At 43.1% G+C, this 16,059-nt stretch overlaps 1 protein-coding gene across 3 annotated transcripts in view; it reads right to left on the bottom strand.

The window, feature by feature from the left end:
* Nucleotides 1–16,059, bottom strand: part of KIRREL3 (kirre like nephrin family adhesion molecule 3) — a 781,754-nt gene that overhangs the window by 106,974 nt on the left and 658,721 nt on the right. The window lies entirely within an intron of this gene.

The raw sequence follows: 16,059 nt of genomic DNA, 5'->3' as shown, positions 1-16,059 counted from the left end.
ATTGTGAGGATGAAATCAGATATTTTGTTAAAAAAAAAAAGTGATTAGCACAGTGCTTAGCACATAGAAGGGGCTATATTTTAATGGTTATTCCCTTCCCCTCCCTAAATAATGTGTATTGTTGTGTAGTGGGAAGTGCACCGACCTTGTCACCAAACACAGGTTCAAGTCTCAGCTCTGACACTGGCTTTTTCACCTTGGACACTGGCTCCTCTCTGAGTCTCAGTTTCCCTATTTATAAAATTGTAATAGTTATAGGGTATGTGTGTGCATGTGTGTGCGTGTGTGCACATGCATGTGTGTACATGCGTGCGTGTGTGTGTGTGTTTGTGTGTGTGTGTAATGTACTCTGTGAATCATGGAGTATTACAAATGTGAGCCATTGTCAGGAATCTTTTCGCATATGTTCCATCCTCTTAGAAACACAAGAAGAGACCTGGAAGGGACCTTGGAGGTCATTTTGTTCAGTCCTCTCCTGTTATAGATGAGAAATCTGAGACTGTGAAGGGAAGTGACTCAACACAGGCATCCAGACAGTGGCAGTGCCAGGGATAAAATTTGGGACTCCTGCCTCTCTACCTGTGACTCTTGCCTCTGTAGGGTGGGATCTTAAAGACCATTCAGTTTTATTCATTAGATGAAAATGAGGGGGCAGCTAGGTGGCACAGTGGATAGAGCACCAGCCCTGGATTCAGGAGGACCTGAGTTCAAATCTGGCCTCAGACACTTGACACTTACTAGCTGTGTGACCCTGGGCAAGTAACTTAATCCCGATTGCCTCACCAAATAAATAAATAAATAAATAGAATTTTTTAAAAAAAGAAATGAAGTGGAGGCCCACTGATGCTGGTGTTCAATTCTAAGCTGAGGATGCAGGGATTGCTCTGGCACAGAAGTCGCCAAATTTCTTTCCCACCTGTGTTCTCTTGATTCTGCTACTCAATATATATTGATTATAGAAGAAAGTGGAAGAATGTTTAGGTTTATTAGTCCAGTGGTTTTTAACCTTTTCTGTATCATGGACCCCTTTGGCCGTCTGGGGAAGCCTATGGACCATTTCTCAGAACCATGTTTTTAAATGAATAAAATAAAATATATCAGATTACAAAGGAAATCAAAGATTAGTAAAAATAAAGAGATATTTATTTTTTCCCTATTCAAGTTCCCAGGCTTCCTGAAGTCTATGCATGAAGCTCTTGTGGGTTCATTGACCCCAGGTTAAGAACTCTTGATATAGTCTAATTTTCTCATTTTACAGATGGGGAAACTGAGGCTCAGAGTTCTAAAGTGAATTGTCCAGGGAAGCTAGGTGGCACAGTGGATAGAGCATCAGCCCTGGATTCAGGAGGACCTGAGTTCAAATCCGGCCTCAGACACTTAACACTTAGTAGCTGTGTGACCCTGGGCAAGTCACTTAACCCCATTTGCCTCACCAAAAAAAAAAAGTGACTTGTTCAAGGTCACATAGGTAAGTGATGCCATTCTCCTGACCCGCCCCCCCCCCCCAGTCTAGCTCTCTTTTCATTATACTATGCTGACTTCCCTATTGGCACTTACTCAATCCAGTGTAGACTATTAATTTTGTAGAAGGAGTGGTTCTTATTTGGTCATGGATGAGTGGATTTTGGTATGCCAAGGAAGGCCAGCAGTCTGTGACTCCTGTTCCAAAATCCTCCAATGGTGGTTGAGTTATAACACAAGGACATATGGCAACTGAACTTGGTACCTCTTGCCCTCTGTGCCTTAAGGGAGCATGGAAGGTATAGGGGTGGAATAGGGGTCCAGGTTCTGAATTCTAAAGGTAAACCATAGAAGGGGTGGGGAGGGAGAACTGAGCATGAACCAGGGCCTGGCATCTAATAATAAATATCAGTCTCTTTTTTTTTTCTTTTTTTTTCCCCTGGGGCAATGAGGGTTAAGTGACTTGCCCAGGGTTACACAGCTAGTAAGTGTCCAGTGTCTGAGGCCAGATTTGAACTCAGGTCCTCCTGAATCAGTGCTTTATCCACTGCACCACCTAGCTGCCCTCTGTCTCTAATAATAAAGAATAAATCTCCCGTCCAGAGAATAGGCACAGAGCAAGAGAGTGAGGGAGGGGTGGGGCACTCCTCCCCCAACCTGACTCTGGCAGTAGAGAGATGAAGAGAATTGCCAGGGAAAAAGTGCCCAGTGCCCCAATCTGAGTTTTTCCCCTCATTAATTTTAATCTAATTTGATCACAACATTCCATGGTAAACAGCAGCCTCTCTTTAATAAGCAAGGCTCTTCCCCCGACCCTGCCATTGTGTTCTTAATCAGCTGGTGTATCAGGAAAGACTGGGGCTGCTAATTGTGGTGAGGAATCGCTGCTATCCTGTGTGTCAGGTATGGGATGGCAGTGAGAGATAATTATAATCAGATCTAATTAGTAATTATAACAGATCGCAACTAGAAATTGTTTTCAGTTAAATATTCCCAGAGAGGCTCTAATAGTCTCTCAGGCCCCATGAAAGCTGCAGGGGGTGGGGGTGAGAGGGGGAGTGGTGGGAAAGGGAGGAGTTGAAAGGGAAGGTGAGGAGTTGGGAGCCCAGGCCCATGGGCAACCCTGTCTCCTTCAGAGCCTGTGTGTTGTAGTAGATAGATAAGCTGGACTTGGCATTGAGATGACCTCTATCGGGTGGCTAGATAGCATTTGTCTAAAAAAAGATCTGGAGGTTCTAGTGGATTAAAAGTTCATATGATGGGGCAGCTAGATGGCGCAGTGGATAGAGCACTGGCCCTGGAGTCAGGAGTACCTGAGTTCAAATCCGGCCTCAGACATTTAATACTTAACTAGCTGTGTGACCCTGGGCAAGTCACTTAACCCCAATTGCCTCACTAAAAAAAAAAAAAAAAGCTCATATGAGGCAGCAGTGTGAAGTGATGGCCAAAAAAAGTCATGGGATCTTGGGCTGCATTAAGGGGAACTAGTTTCTGGGAGTGATGGCCCCCACCATCCTCTGCTTGCATCAGACCCTACCTAGAGCATCCTGTTTGGTTCTGGATGCCACAGTTTAAGGAAGGCCACCATGATGGCTAAGGACATTGAGCCCATGTCTTCTGAGGATTGGTTGAAGAATCTGGGGATGCTTAGCCCAGAGGAGAGAAGACTTCATAGGAAGATGATAGCCCTAAGTCTGGGAAAGGCTGTCACACAGGGATGAGACCTGCTCTGTTTGTCCACTGAAGGCTGCAAGGAACAACTGGTGAAATTTATGGCAAGGTCACTTTAGGTTTGATGTCTGGACAATCTTCCTAACACCCTGAGCTGTTCCAAAGTGGAATGAGCTGTTTCAGGAGATGGGGGGGGGGTCCTTCCTCATTGGAGCTTGACAAACACAGGCTAGTTGACCACTCGGATCAAATAAGGTGCTTTTATAAAACTTTCAGCGCAGTTCTGGGCATATAGAATCTGTGCTTAGTATCAGTCAATCGAAGGTGGGAATTACTTTTGGGTGTGGTAGGATTAGCTGGCTATGGAAATCCCATCTCATCCCAAAATTTGGTGATTCTGTAATTCTTCCTCTGATGCTTATCAGTCATTCTCTAAGTGTGCTTTAGCTTCCTCATCTGTAAAATGGGGATATGGGTGTCCCCAAAGATTTAGTGCCTAAAGATGCACTAAGACTTTTGGGACACCTTGTAATATTGGTGGCACCAACCTCACTTTTTTTTTTATTAAAAAAAATTAAAAAATTTTTTACTAATGTCTTTTTTGTTTTTTTGTATCACCTCCATTTTCTTTTCCTTTATTTTTTTTTGCAGGACAATAAGGGTTAAGTGACTTTCCCAGGGTCACAAAGCTAACAAATGTCGAGTGTCTGAGGCTGGATTTGAACTCAAGTCCTCCTGAATCCAGGGCCAGTGCTTTATCCACTGCATCACCTAGCTGCCCTTGATCACATTTCTAAATAGACAGTGCATGTTAAGTTCTTTGCCAATATTAGTTCCAGTTAAATGTCAGTTATTATCATTCTAGATGCAGATACAGAAATTGAGGCTTATAGAGGAGAAGGTCACACAGCCAATTAATGGAAGAACCAAGACTAGGAGCTGGGTTTCTTTCTTAGAATCATAGCTCCTAGGTTTAGAGCTGGAAGGGACCTCAGAAGTTATTTAGTCTCATGCCATCATTTTGCAGATAGGAAAACAGACTTAGGGAAATTAGGTGACTTGCCCAAGGTCACACAGGTATTAAATGTCAGAGCTGGGACTCAAATCAAGGTCTTTTTCCTGAGAATACAGTGTTCTTTCTGCCATCCTCCACTGCCTCCCTTATACTAGGAATGAGGCTTCCTTGTTCCATTGATTCTAAAGGCAGTGGAAATTGCTCTGACCCAGGAAGGAGACGTGAAAAATTCTACTTTGTATGAATTTATTTGTTTATTTATTTAAGGCAACTGAGGTTAAATGACTTGTCTAGGGTCACAAAGTGCTGAGGGGGAATTTGAACTCAGGACTCCAGGGCTGGTGCCCTATCCACTGTGCTACCTAGCTGCACATTTGAATTTATATTTGAATTATGAGTTTATATCCTCAGTGACTTTTTCTTCCTTAGAAACCATTCAGTAACCTCCCTATTAACTAGTATATTCCTACTCAGGACAGTATTGACAATCATTCCCATACTCCTCCTGAACAATGGTAACCAACGTTCAGAAAGATCACCCCATAGTCACTGAGAGTTCTTAAAAATCTCCTATAGATCATAAAATATCTAGATCTATTAAACCCAATGGGCTTTTCTCAGTCTTCATGCTTCTTCTCTGCAGCATTTGACACAGTAGATCATCCCCTTCTTCTGGATACTTTCTTTTCTCTGGATTTTCATGATACTGATCCATTATGGTTTTCGTTTCCTACCCATGTGACCACTCTTTCTCAATTTCCTTTGTAGGATAACCATATATATCCCAATCCCCTATGCTTTGGTGTATCCCATGTCCTTCTCTTTTCCTCTCTTCACAATATCATCAATTCCCAGGGATTCAATGATCATTTCTATGTGGATAAACCCCAAACCTAGATATTCAAACCTCATCTCTCCTCTGAGATCCAGTTCCATCATTTCCAACTGCTTATTAAACATTTTAAACTGCATATATCATAGATACCTCAAACTTAACATATCCATTACAGAACTAATTGTCTTTTCCTCTAAACCCATACCACCCCAACATCTTCATTTCCATTGAAGGCATTGTCAATTTTTTAATCATTGGTTTGCAATTCAGGTGTCATTCTCAACTCTTCATTCTCATCCCCCACAACCAATCTTGCCAAGCCTTACCAACTATGCCTCTCTCATTAGTGCCCTTCTTTCCATTCGCACCACAACCACACAAATCCAGGTCCTCTCTCATCATTCCTTGCCTGGACCATTGCAGTTGCCTCCTAAAGTTTTCTTTCATTTTATCTCTTCCTCTTCCAATTAATCCTCCCCATAGGATATTCCTAAGGCATAAGTTTATGTCAGTCACTTCCTTGCTCATGAAGCTTCACTGACTTCCTATTGCCTCTAGAATAAGATGAAAACCCCTCCCCCCCTATTCCCAGGATAGTTCCTAGGATAGAGGTGCTTTGGGCAGGTCGTGAAGGAGGATGCCAAGGCTTCAGAATCATCACAGGTGACCATTTTCAGTCAAACCATGGTGAGTTAGGAAGACGGGCTTAGAGTGATGGGCTGCATGGGAACACCCAGTGTCTATTATACTTTCTTGCTCCTTCTGGTTCCTTAGTATTCTTTTTTGGGGGGGGCGGGGCAATGGGGGTTAAGTGACTTGCCCAGGGTCACACAGCTAGTAAGTGTCAAGTGTCTGAGGCCAGATTTGAACTCAGGTACTCCTGAATCCAGGGCCAGTGCTTTATCCACTGTGCGACCTAGCCGCCCCTCTTCCTTAGTATTCTTGCGTGTGAGATGGCAAAAATAATGCAGTCATGTTGGGTGGGAGGACGAGAATCTCTAAGCTTTGCTTGTAGGACTAAGAGAGGTGGGATGGAGTTGTGAAGAGAGCTCTGAATTTGGAGTCAGGAAGACCTGAGTTCCAATATTGCCATGGCTACCTACTACTAGCTGGGCTTCTGTGGGCCTCAGTTACCCATATGTAAAAGGAGAGAGTTGGATGCAATGACCTCTAAGAAGGTTCCTTCTAGCTTTAAATCTGAGAGCCTATGAAAACCCTGGGTCATGCATGCATGTGTGTGTGTGTGTGTGTGTGTGTGTGTGTTGGAAAGGGCATCAAGGAAGTACAGAAGTGTGTGGAGTGGGTCAGGGAAGGAAATTACTTTTTGGGACCCACCCTCCCTCTGTTCTTCATAGAACTGATCCTTTTGTCTAAATTCTAACCCTCCTTCAAGACCTATTTCAAATATCTCTTGTTCCATGAAACCATTATTCACACAACTCTGGTCTACATTGATCTCATCCATTTCTAATGTTTTAACAAAATGATAGTGTGGGTGGAGAACTCATAACCACAAGTAGTTGACAAGTATCATTTTACATCTCCTGACAGAGCATTAGAATCTTGTTGATTCATAGACAGGGTGGATTATGTTAAGGAAGCAGAGTGTTTGTCACTGGTTCCCCCTTTCTCCTTCCCTTGCCTTCAGGAAAATGGCAGAACTAGAAGTTACACAGAGTATCTTGTAAGGAAGGAGATGTGTAGCAAAAACCTAGGGGAGAGAGACAGAGACACAAAGAGAGAGAGACACACACATGCCGAGAGAGAGAGAGAGAGAGAGAGAGAGAGAGAGAGAGAGAGAGAGAAAGGCAGAGAGATGACTTCTTCTGCAGACAGATTATTTCGCCTGCTCATAGCTGGGACCACTGTCATACATGTTCAGGATGAAACCAGCATGGATTAGGAAGTTTATCCAAGGCCCGATAGACTTATCAGTTAATTTCAGAGCATGCTGAGTTTTTGTACCTGAAGTATATAAACTTTGAAGGGATAAGCTTTGTTCTTTCTTTGTAAATAAAACCCTTGCTAAACCTTCCAAGGTGGCTCAATTCAGGAAGGGGAAAGAGGGATGAATGAATGGACAGCAAAGGAGAATGACAATGAGGGTGCTGTGGTGGGTCAAGCAGCCAGGGCTGATCAGACAGGAAGAACCGAGGAAGAGACTCTGGATAAGACTCCAAGGACCAGAATCAGTAGACTGATCTGAGGCCTGTGGGACTCATAGAATTCTGGGAGGTCCCTCAGGCCTCTTCATAGAGTTCTCCTAGCTATCCTAGTGTTTTTCTACAAAGTACACAGTGTAGAAAAGTACCAGGTGATAGTCTGTTTTATATAATTCTCTGTTTCACTTGTGTTAGTTTTGTCTACATGCAACAAAGCATGCCAGTCTTGTGTCCTCAGACTGCAAACTCCTTGAAGGGAGGTATCAGTCACGTTGGGGTGGTGTAGTGTAGGCAAAAGGGCATCGAATATTGGAGTAAGAAGACCCGGATTTGAATCTTGGATCTTACATTTCTGTGTTCTGTGGACAAATCATCTCCACCTTCAGTCTCTGTTTTCTTATCTGTAAATGGGAGACTACTAATGTGACCAAGATGTTGTGAGGAAAGAGATTCTTAAAATCTTAAAGTATTATAGAAATGTGGGCTATTTCTATTTTTAAAAAATCTATCACAACCTAGAATGGTGTTGGAGACAGACTAGGTACTCTGTCAATACTTGGATCATTAGAGTGAAGAGAATTGCCCTCGTCCCTCTCTAGTATATTAGGCCCAAGGGCCTGGCATCTGGATCATCCTTTCAAGCAAGAAAGGTGAGGCCCTGTAAACATCTTGTGCTTGACCTGAGTAGGGCCAGGATGTCTTCCTCAGGTGACAATGTGAGGTGGGGGCTGGGTGTGTCCCCAGGGGGAGGAGGTGAAGACTTGTGACATTTCCAGGTTGCAACATCTCAGAGGAAAAAAGCGATTCAATTAAGAGCTGGTTCACAGTGAGAGCTAAAAAACCTCCCTCCAGAGAATCATTTCTTTCTATAGATTTTTAAGACCAGCGGCTAGAGAATCACTCCTTTTATTTTTTTCAAATTTTTTTCCTTCTTGGTGCCATGTCTCCAGTCAGTAAATAAGTGGGAAATAAAGGATTTGGGAAAAAACAGAATGCAGTCAAAAGGTAAATTGTGTTCTTAAAAGCCCCTAAGAGACTGGCATAGACTTTGAAATGTTTCCTAGTTTGATGCTGATTCCTTCGTGAGTCCCTGCTTTTGGCCTTCCCATTTGCATCTTTGGAAAGGTAATCTTTAAAACTGATTTCCCCCTGGTTGCATTTCATCGGTGTAGAAACTAAACAGTCTGCTGCATTACAGTAATAACATCAACATTTCACCCACCTTCGCCTTAATTATTTTTCTGTCTTGCCAACGGAACCTGTTTAATAAGATTTATGGGTGGTGAAGAGGTGGGGTGAGCGGGTGTGTGGCTTAGATAATCGGCCCAGCTGAGCTTCCCCTTGTTGCGTGTCACCATTGTAAAAACATAAACTAAGAGCTTAGAGGTACTTAAGTAATAACCACGTCAACATTTCACCTGTTTCTCCCTTAATTATTTTTCTCCCTCACTCTTGCCACCTGAACCAGTTCAGATAAGATGACTGAGTGGATAAAAAACCAAAGGCTTGCCTTCTCCTAGGTAGATAAGCTGGCTTTTTTCCCCCTTCCTTGAATGAAGAGGGCAGCAGGAATGGTAGGGGGTGTTTAGAAGCTTGTGGAGTACACATATAAGAGAACAGAAAAGAGACAGGAAGAGACAAAGGCAGCCACGGTGTTGGTATTGGGAGGGGACACAATGGTAATAACAACTGACATTCATATATTTCTCTGTGTTATTTCATTTGATCCACAAAACAACCCTGGGAGGTGGGTGTGATCACCATTTCCATTTTACAGATGAGGAAACTGAGGCTGCCAGAGGTTAAGTGACTTGTTCAGGCTCATGCAGCTGGTAGTATTTGAGCTGGTATTTGAACTCGGGTCTTCCTTGACTTCAGGTCTCTCCATTGCTCTGGAACGAGGAGGCTGGACTGGACCAGCACGAGCCAGAAATAGAAGGTCTCTGTGGTTCTGACCTTTCCATTTGTAGAATCCTAATATTTCAAGTTGGAAGAGAGCTTGGTGATCACCTATTCTTCCTTCCCCCCCTTTTTTTGTTAAACAGATGAGGAAATTGAGGTTCAGAGAAGCTATGTAATGAATTTTTCAATAAGATTGGACCTTGCAGCATTAGAGTCTCAGCTCAGTGGCATCCACTCTGCTTCAAAAGCTAGTGTCCCCAGATCAACAGTGTCCCTTTTCCCATTTTATGAAATCTCATTTTCTGGGGATTGACCACTTGCTTCTGTCCCAATCACATGGGGCTCTCTCAATTATTCTGGCCCTATCCATGACTGTTTACCTTAGGGGAAGGATCATAGGTGCCCACAAACTTACTCTTACTCCATCTCTGTTTCTCTCTCTCTGTCTCTCCAAAATAAATAAGCCCATAGCTTAGATAGGCTGGCTTCCAATAAACTGTCACATTTTTACAAGTTGATCGAGGAACAATTTTCCTAAGGTAACACGGATGTTTAATGGCAAAGTGAGAATTCAAACTCAGGACTCTCAAAACAGTGTTGATTCCATTGCTTCTCCATCCCAGCCCCTTTGATACAGTAATCCCATTTGTATACAGAGTGCCAGAACCCAGTTCAAGGGCTGGTGGTCATTCTTGGTGGGTCATGAAGATTTAAAAATGTGTCAATAGGATAAAACTCAGGGAGCTGAAGGGTAGATAGAACCTAGGGCTGATGCAGAGGCTACTGGAATGATGAATCACCATTCTAAAGGCAGAACCAAGGTAGAAATGGAAGAAAACTCCAGGTGTCCCTGAGAGAGACCACGGCCAAACCCCACATTCAGTAGGGTCATGTTACACATGGTGGGGGTATGGCAGTGGTGGAAACTGATGCCTTACTTTGACTAGGAGGCACTGGGGTAAACTAGAACATGGATAGAGCGGGAAGCAGGAGACCTAGGTTTTGTTCTGGTTCTGGCATTGATTTGGGAAAGTCATGTCACCCACTCAAAGTCCTTAGTTTTTCCTCATTTGTAAAGCGAGAGGGTTGGGTTAGATGATCTTAGATCTCTTCCAGATCTGACATCAAGGTCATGTACTGGGAAGGCTGTTTTGAGGAGCTTCTCTGGCACAGAACTAGAAGGGGGAAGGAACAAGGAAAACCTACGTAGGATCATAGATTTAGAGGGGGAAGGGACCTTTGGAGCCCATTAAGTCCAAGCCACTCATTTTACAGACGAGGTAAGTGACAAACCTAGTAAGCGCCTGAGACAGGATTCAAATCCCTTTCTTCCCAAGTCCAAGTCCACAGCTTTATCCACTATACCACACTGCCCCTCATCTGTGTTTGCATCCTAGGGTGAGTCTAGGCAATTGTACTTTGGTGACCCCTCCTCCACCCCACTCTAAGTCCAGCTCTCTCTATCCTGATGGGTAAGGATGGGGCTTTAGCTCCGCCTCCTTGGCCACAACATAGCTTTTCCTGTTTCTCTCTCAAGACTTCAATTAAGCCTGTCTATCCAACAGTGACCTCCTCTCCAGCAGAGGACAGGAGGATGGGTAGAGTGTAGGAACTTCCATCCTCTCTCTCCCATCTCAGCAGTCAAGGGTATGGGTATGCACACTGGTAATGGGGCCAGACCCAACCTTTCTGCCCTTCTCAGGCCGGCCAGTAGCATGACCAGCAGGGCTTCCCCCTTTTTCTTTGCTGCCACATCTGTGATTCCAGCCGTATTTCTGGCACCCAGTGCCTTCTCAGCTGCCAATGTTATTCTTGACATATTTGCATATGGAAAGCTCTTGCTTTTATATAAACATTTGCAAACACCTTGATCGACTTGTGAAAATGTGACAGTTTTTTGGAAGCCAGCCTCTCTGGGCTACAGGCTTATTTATTCATTTTGGAGAGCAGGGGGAATAGCTGTGTAGGTTTGTGGGTTCCTATGAACCTCCCAATAAGGTAAACACTCATGGATGGGGACAGAATAATTGAGAGGGACCCGGGTGGTTGGGACGGAAGCAAGCAATCAGTCTCCAGATAATGAGGTTTAATGGAATGGAAAATGGACTCTGTTGATCTGGGGATACCAGCTTCTGAAGTGGGGGTGGAAAATGGGTTCAGGTGGATGGGGACTTTAAAGCTGCAAGGTCCTATCTTGTCTAATGCTGACAGACTTGTCTAATGCTGACCTAGAGCTGTATTATCTCATCTGATAGTATATACTGAGGGGGCTGCTGAGGAGCTACTAGTGTGTGTCCTGGGACTTTATAGAATCTATGGGTTCCCTGGGGCAGAGATTATATCTAGACATGTCACAAAAGGGGTAACCTGCCCCATAGCTCAATAAAACCCTGACCAGTCTGAAGCCTGATGTTTTGTGATATATTGAATAGCTCATCTCCTTCCAGGAAAGCTCAGTGCTGGGTTTAGAGATAGGAAGACCTGAATTCAAATCTGGCCTCAGACACATGGCTGTGTAACCCTGGGCAAGTCACTTAACTTCTGTTTACCTCAGTTTTCTCAAGTGGAAAATGAGGATAATAATAGCACCTACCTCCCAGGGTTGTTGTGAGGATCCAATGAGATAATATTTGTAAAACACTGAGTCCAGAGGCTGGCTTATAGTAGGCACTCCCTAAATGCTGATTCCCTTCCCTTCCCACCTCAGCCTCTACTGAGACCTTTTTCCTGTGACCTGATTCCTAGAATCAGTGGTATAGTGGAAAGAACACCAGAAATATAGTAAGAAGATCTTGATATGTGTGTGACCTTGGGTAAATCACATTACTTCTCTAACCTGATTTTTCATCACTAAAATGAGGGCACTATAATAATTTGTAATTTGTAATCTCTCTCCTAGTTCTAAGACTCTGTGAATTCTCACTACTTCTGAGCAAACAACTCAAAACACATCTCCACGATGGTAAATCTATCTTTCAGTATGAAGGCCAGTGCATTATAAGATTCCTGAGTAGGAGAGAGACTTTCCTTTTCCCCAGGTCCTTACCAGCCAACATGCAGTGAGGGTCAGAAGGATTTTTATTTATGAGGGAAGCGCAAGTTACAATTTATTTATATAAAAGGGCCATATATATTAAGAGTGCTAACAAAATTATCTGCCTTGTGTTTTGACTATAAGGATGTTAAACTTGCTAGTTTTAGCTGTTGTTGTTCTTCCCTTCTTCTTAAAGAGGACCAATGACATCATGAGGTATTGACCTGAATTGGATTTAAGTGAGGTAGAGCTGTCATCAGCCTCACTCTCTCCTCCAGAGTCATAGAAGTTCAATGGCAAGACAAAAATCAAGATGACTGGTGATGGCCCAGGATGCATTGGGTGACCTTGACCTTTCTAAATTAGGGTCTTTCTCAGGTTTCATTTTGTCTGAGGAAACACCCATTCAATGATAAAGGGCTAGGTAAGAATTGAGACCAAAGATGTTATTTCTATCTAGACTCTCTCATGAGACCTCACGTCATCAACCATGTTCTCCTGAAACTCCATGGCTGCCTCCTGCTTTTCCTTGGGTCTGACCTCAGGATGTTAGTTCCTTGTCCCAAGACCTTTGCTGGGCCCTGGTTCAGCCCACCTCTTGGTTCTTTGGGTTTCGCCTATTGATATATTTAAAAATCTTCACCATATTCAGCCAAATCTTGAGTGGCTACCAGCATTTGGCTGATTTCTGGCCCTCTGACCAGTCTAGCACCTTCCAAGTTCTTTCTGACCCTGTTTGACTGTCTCGATCTTTGTCTTTACCTGACTTTCTTTGTTTCTCATTCTGTCTCATCTCTGTGTATTATACATCCTGTGACAGGCTTCAGGGAAGGACACCAGAGAAATCTATCAAAACCATACAAATTTCTCATCACTAAAGGATTAATTCAACCCGATTCCAACTCTTCAAAACTCACAAGGGTACCTTGTTCTTTCATGGGAAGGGCTGTAGCCTATAGACTAACTCAGTTCCCTAGCTGGGGATCTGGGCAATAGGGGCATTTATCCTTTCCCAAACAAAGCTCCGCATGGTTCCTTTAGCATCTTCTTCTTCTTAGGAACCTCAGAAGCCTGCCTGTGTTGCTCACTACCGGTGTGGCTTTTGGCAAGTCACAACTTCCTAGGCTTCAGTTTCCTTGTCAGTAATTACCTCACAGGGTTGTTGTGAGGATCAAATGAGATAATATTTATAACGTGCTCAGTACAGTTCCTAGAACCTATTAGGTACAATATAAATGCTAACCATTGTTATTATTGCTATCATTATTAGTACCTTATGATATGCCTTAAGTGTAAAGACACCAACCCAACCCATCATCATGATATTGAGTTGTTTTGCCCAGGAGTGATGATGATTCATTGGCTATTAGAGCTGTAAGAGGCCCTTAGAATCAGCAGGGTAGTATGGGGGAGAAAGTGTTAGACTTGGGGTCAAGAGAGATTTGGGTTCAAATTCTGCTTTTGTTTGTTTTTTTTGCAGGGCAATGAGGGTTAAGTGACTTGCCCAGGGTCACACAGCTAGTAAGTGTCAAGTGTCTGAGGTTGGATTTGAACTCAGGTTCTCCTGAGTCCAGGGCTGGTGCTTTATCCATGGCACCACCTAGCTGCCCCTCAGGTTCTGCTTTGAACACAAATAATGTGGTGAGCAAATCATTTAACTTCTGTGAATCTTAGTTTACTCATCTGTAAAATGAGAATAACCTGCTCACTTCACAGGATTATTATCCAATCCAAATAAGATATAAACCTGAAAGAACTGCTCTTATTATTATCACAATATATTCATATGATAGCATAGTATCATTTAACCATACTATCATATAACTTCATATCGTATATTATCATATAATCATCATATTTGCTCTTATTATACTCATTTAGTCCTGGATCCAAGTCCAATTCTTTTCCAGAACACCTCTGATCCGTTACTATTGTCAATGAATTGCCTTTAAGAATAATGACTACAGTCTGCAAGATGGCTGGCTAGAGATAAGGATCACAGAATAGTTTATCAGTTACTTTGGGCTCAGTAGTGCCACCCTTCCATCAAATATGCTAAGCAGCTTGTTGTTCAGTTGTGTTTGGCTCGTCATGACCCCATTAGAGTTTTCTTGGCAAAGACACTGGAGTGGTTTGCCATTCCCTTCTTCAGCTCATTTTACAGGTAAAGAAACGGAGGTAAAGAGGATTAAGTGACTTGCCCAGGGTCACACAGCTAGGAAGTGTCAGAGGCCAGATTTGAACTCAGAAAGATGAATCGTCTTGACTACAGGTCTGGCTCTCTATCCATTGTACCACTTAGCAGCCCAAAGTGGCTTGACATCCCATTATTTTTAGTCTTAAATTCATATTTCTAAGCATGAGCTTCATGGTCCTCTACTAATTATTCCTCTTGACATGCCTTTGTTAGAGTTTAGACAATATGATTTCTTTCCTTCCTTCCTTCCTTCTTAATTTCTTTCTTTCTTTCTTTCTTTCTTTCTTTCTTTCTTTCTTTCTTTCTTTCTTTCTTTCTTTCTTTCTTTTTTGGTGGGGCAATGAGGGTTTAGTGACTTGCCCAGGCTCACACAGTTATTAAGTATCAGGTGTCTGAGGTGGGATTTGAACTCAGGTCCTCCTGAATCCAGGGCCGGTGCTTTATCCACTGTGCCACCTAGCTGCCCCCAACAATATGATTTCTAAGGTTCTCTCCAACTCTAAGATTTTGTGTTCCAAGCTCAGTCTATTGTCTACCCCCAACCTAATTGTCTGCATTTCTTAGTACTCCCTGACTTTCGCTTTCTATTCTAGGCAAAAAAACCCAAACTCCCAAACCAAACTTGTTTCTTTTCTCCACCAAGCTGTACACCTGCCTTCCCTCTAGGCTGCTTCAAATCTATCTCTTCTAGAAGGAGCCTCATGATGATTTTTTTTTTGTGGGGCAATGGGGGTTGTGACTTGCCCAGGGTCACATAGTTAGTAAGTGTCAAGTGTCTGAGACTGGATTTGAACCCAGGTACTCCTGAATCCAGGGCCGGTGCTTTATCCACTGTGCCACCTAGCTGCCCCCCATGATGACTTCTAACTCATTCAAACATCTCCATTCTTACTCATGTTATATATACTATGTATGGTTTAATACAGCTAGAGGAAGTTATCATTGTTGGGTTCTAAGTCACAGAGCCACTGTGTCATCTGGTCCTAGCTCCCACGTGGTACAAGAAACTGCTACAATAGCCCCCAAAGATGGTATGATGGAGCTCACAAGAAGGAAGAGACCCTCAAAGCTATAACTGACTGGTGACATTTTCTTCCCTCCTAAATCTTCCACCTTTCTCTATTCTAGCCTTGCCAGATCTTCTTAGATGTAAGCTGGGACAACTGCTGCCTCCCCTCTATATGCCAGCTCCTAAGACATACCGATTCTTCCTCTCTATCAACCAAACAAGGGGGAAGCCTATTTTCCTTTGGTAAACCTACAAATGACTTGATGGTTTAAAGAAACAAATTGGATTTTTGTCATATATGTTTTCATTCTTTGTTTTTCATACTCATATCTCCAGTGCCTAGTATAGTGCTTAATAAATGCTTGTTGACTGACTGATTGACTGGTATTGGAGTCAGGAGGGTGGAATAGAGTCTATATAGAGCACTGGCCCTGTAGTCAGAAAGACCTGAATTCAAATTTAGTCTCAGACATTTACTAGCTGGGTGATCCTTGGCATGTAACTTAACCTCTGTTTGCCCAAGTTTCTTCAATTTTAAAATGGGGGAAACAATAGCATCTATTTCTCAGGGTTGTTGTGAGGATTGAATGCAATGCTACTTGTGAAGTGCTTAGCAAAGTGCTGGCACATAGTAGACACCTAATAAAGAAATGCTTATTTCCTCCCTCCCTCACTTCCTTCCTTCTTCCCTTCCTTCCTTCCTTCCTTCCTTCCTTCCTTCCTTCCTTCCTTCCTTCCTTCCTTCCTTCCTTCCTTCCTTCCTTCCTTCCTAT

Source organism: Dromiciops gliroides, chromosome 3 (genome assembly GCF_019393635.1).
Source record: "Dromiciops gliroides isolate mDroGli1 chromosome 3, mDroGli1.pri, whole genome shotgun sequence".
NCBI classification, from domain to species: domain Eukaryota; kingdom Metazoa; phylum Chordata; class Mammalia; order Microbiotheria; family Microbiotheriidae; genus Dromiciops; species Dromiciops gliroides.
The sequence above is the reverse complement of the archived record's forward strand: the minus strand, read 5'-3'. Positions and strand labels throughout refer to the sequence as shown.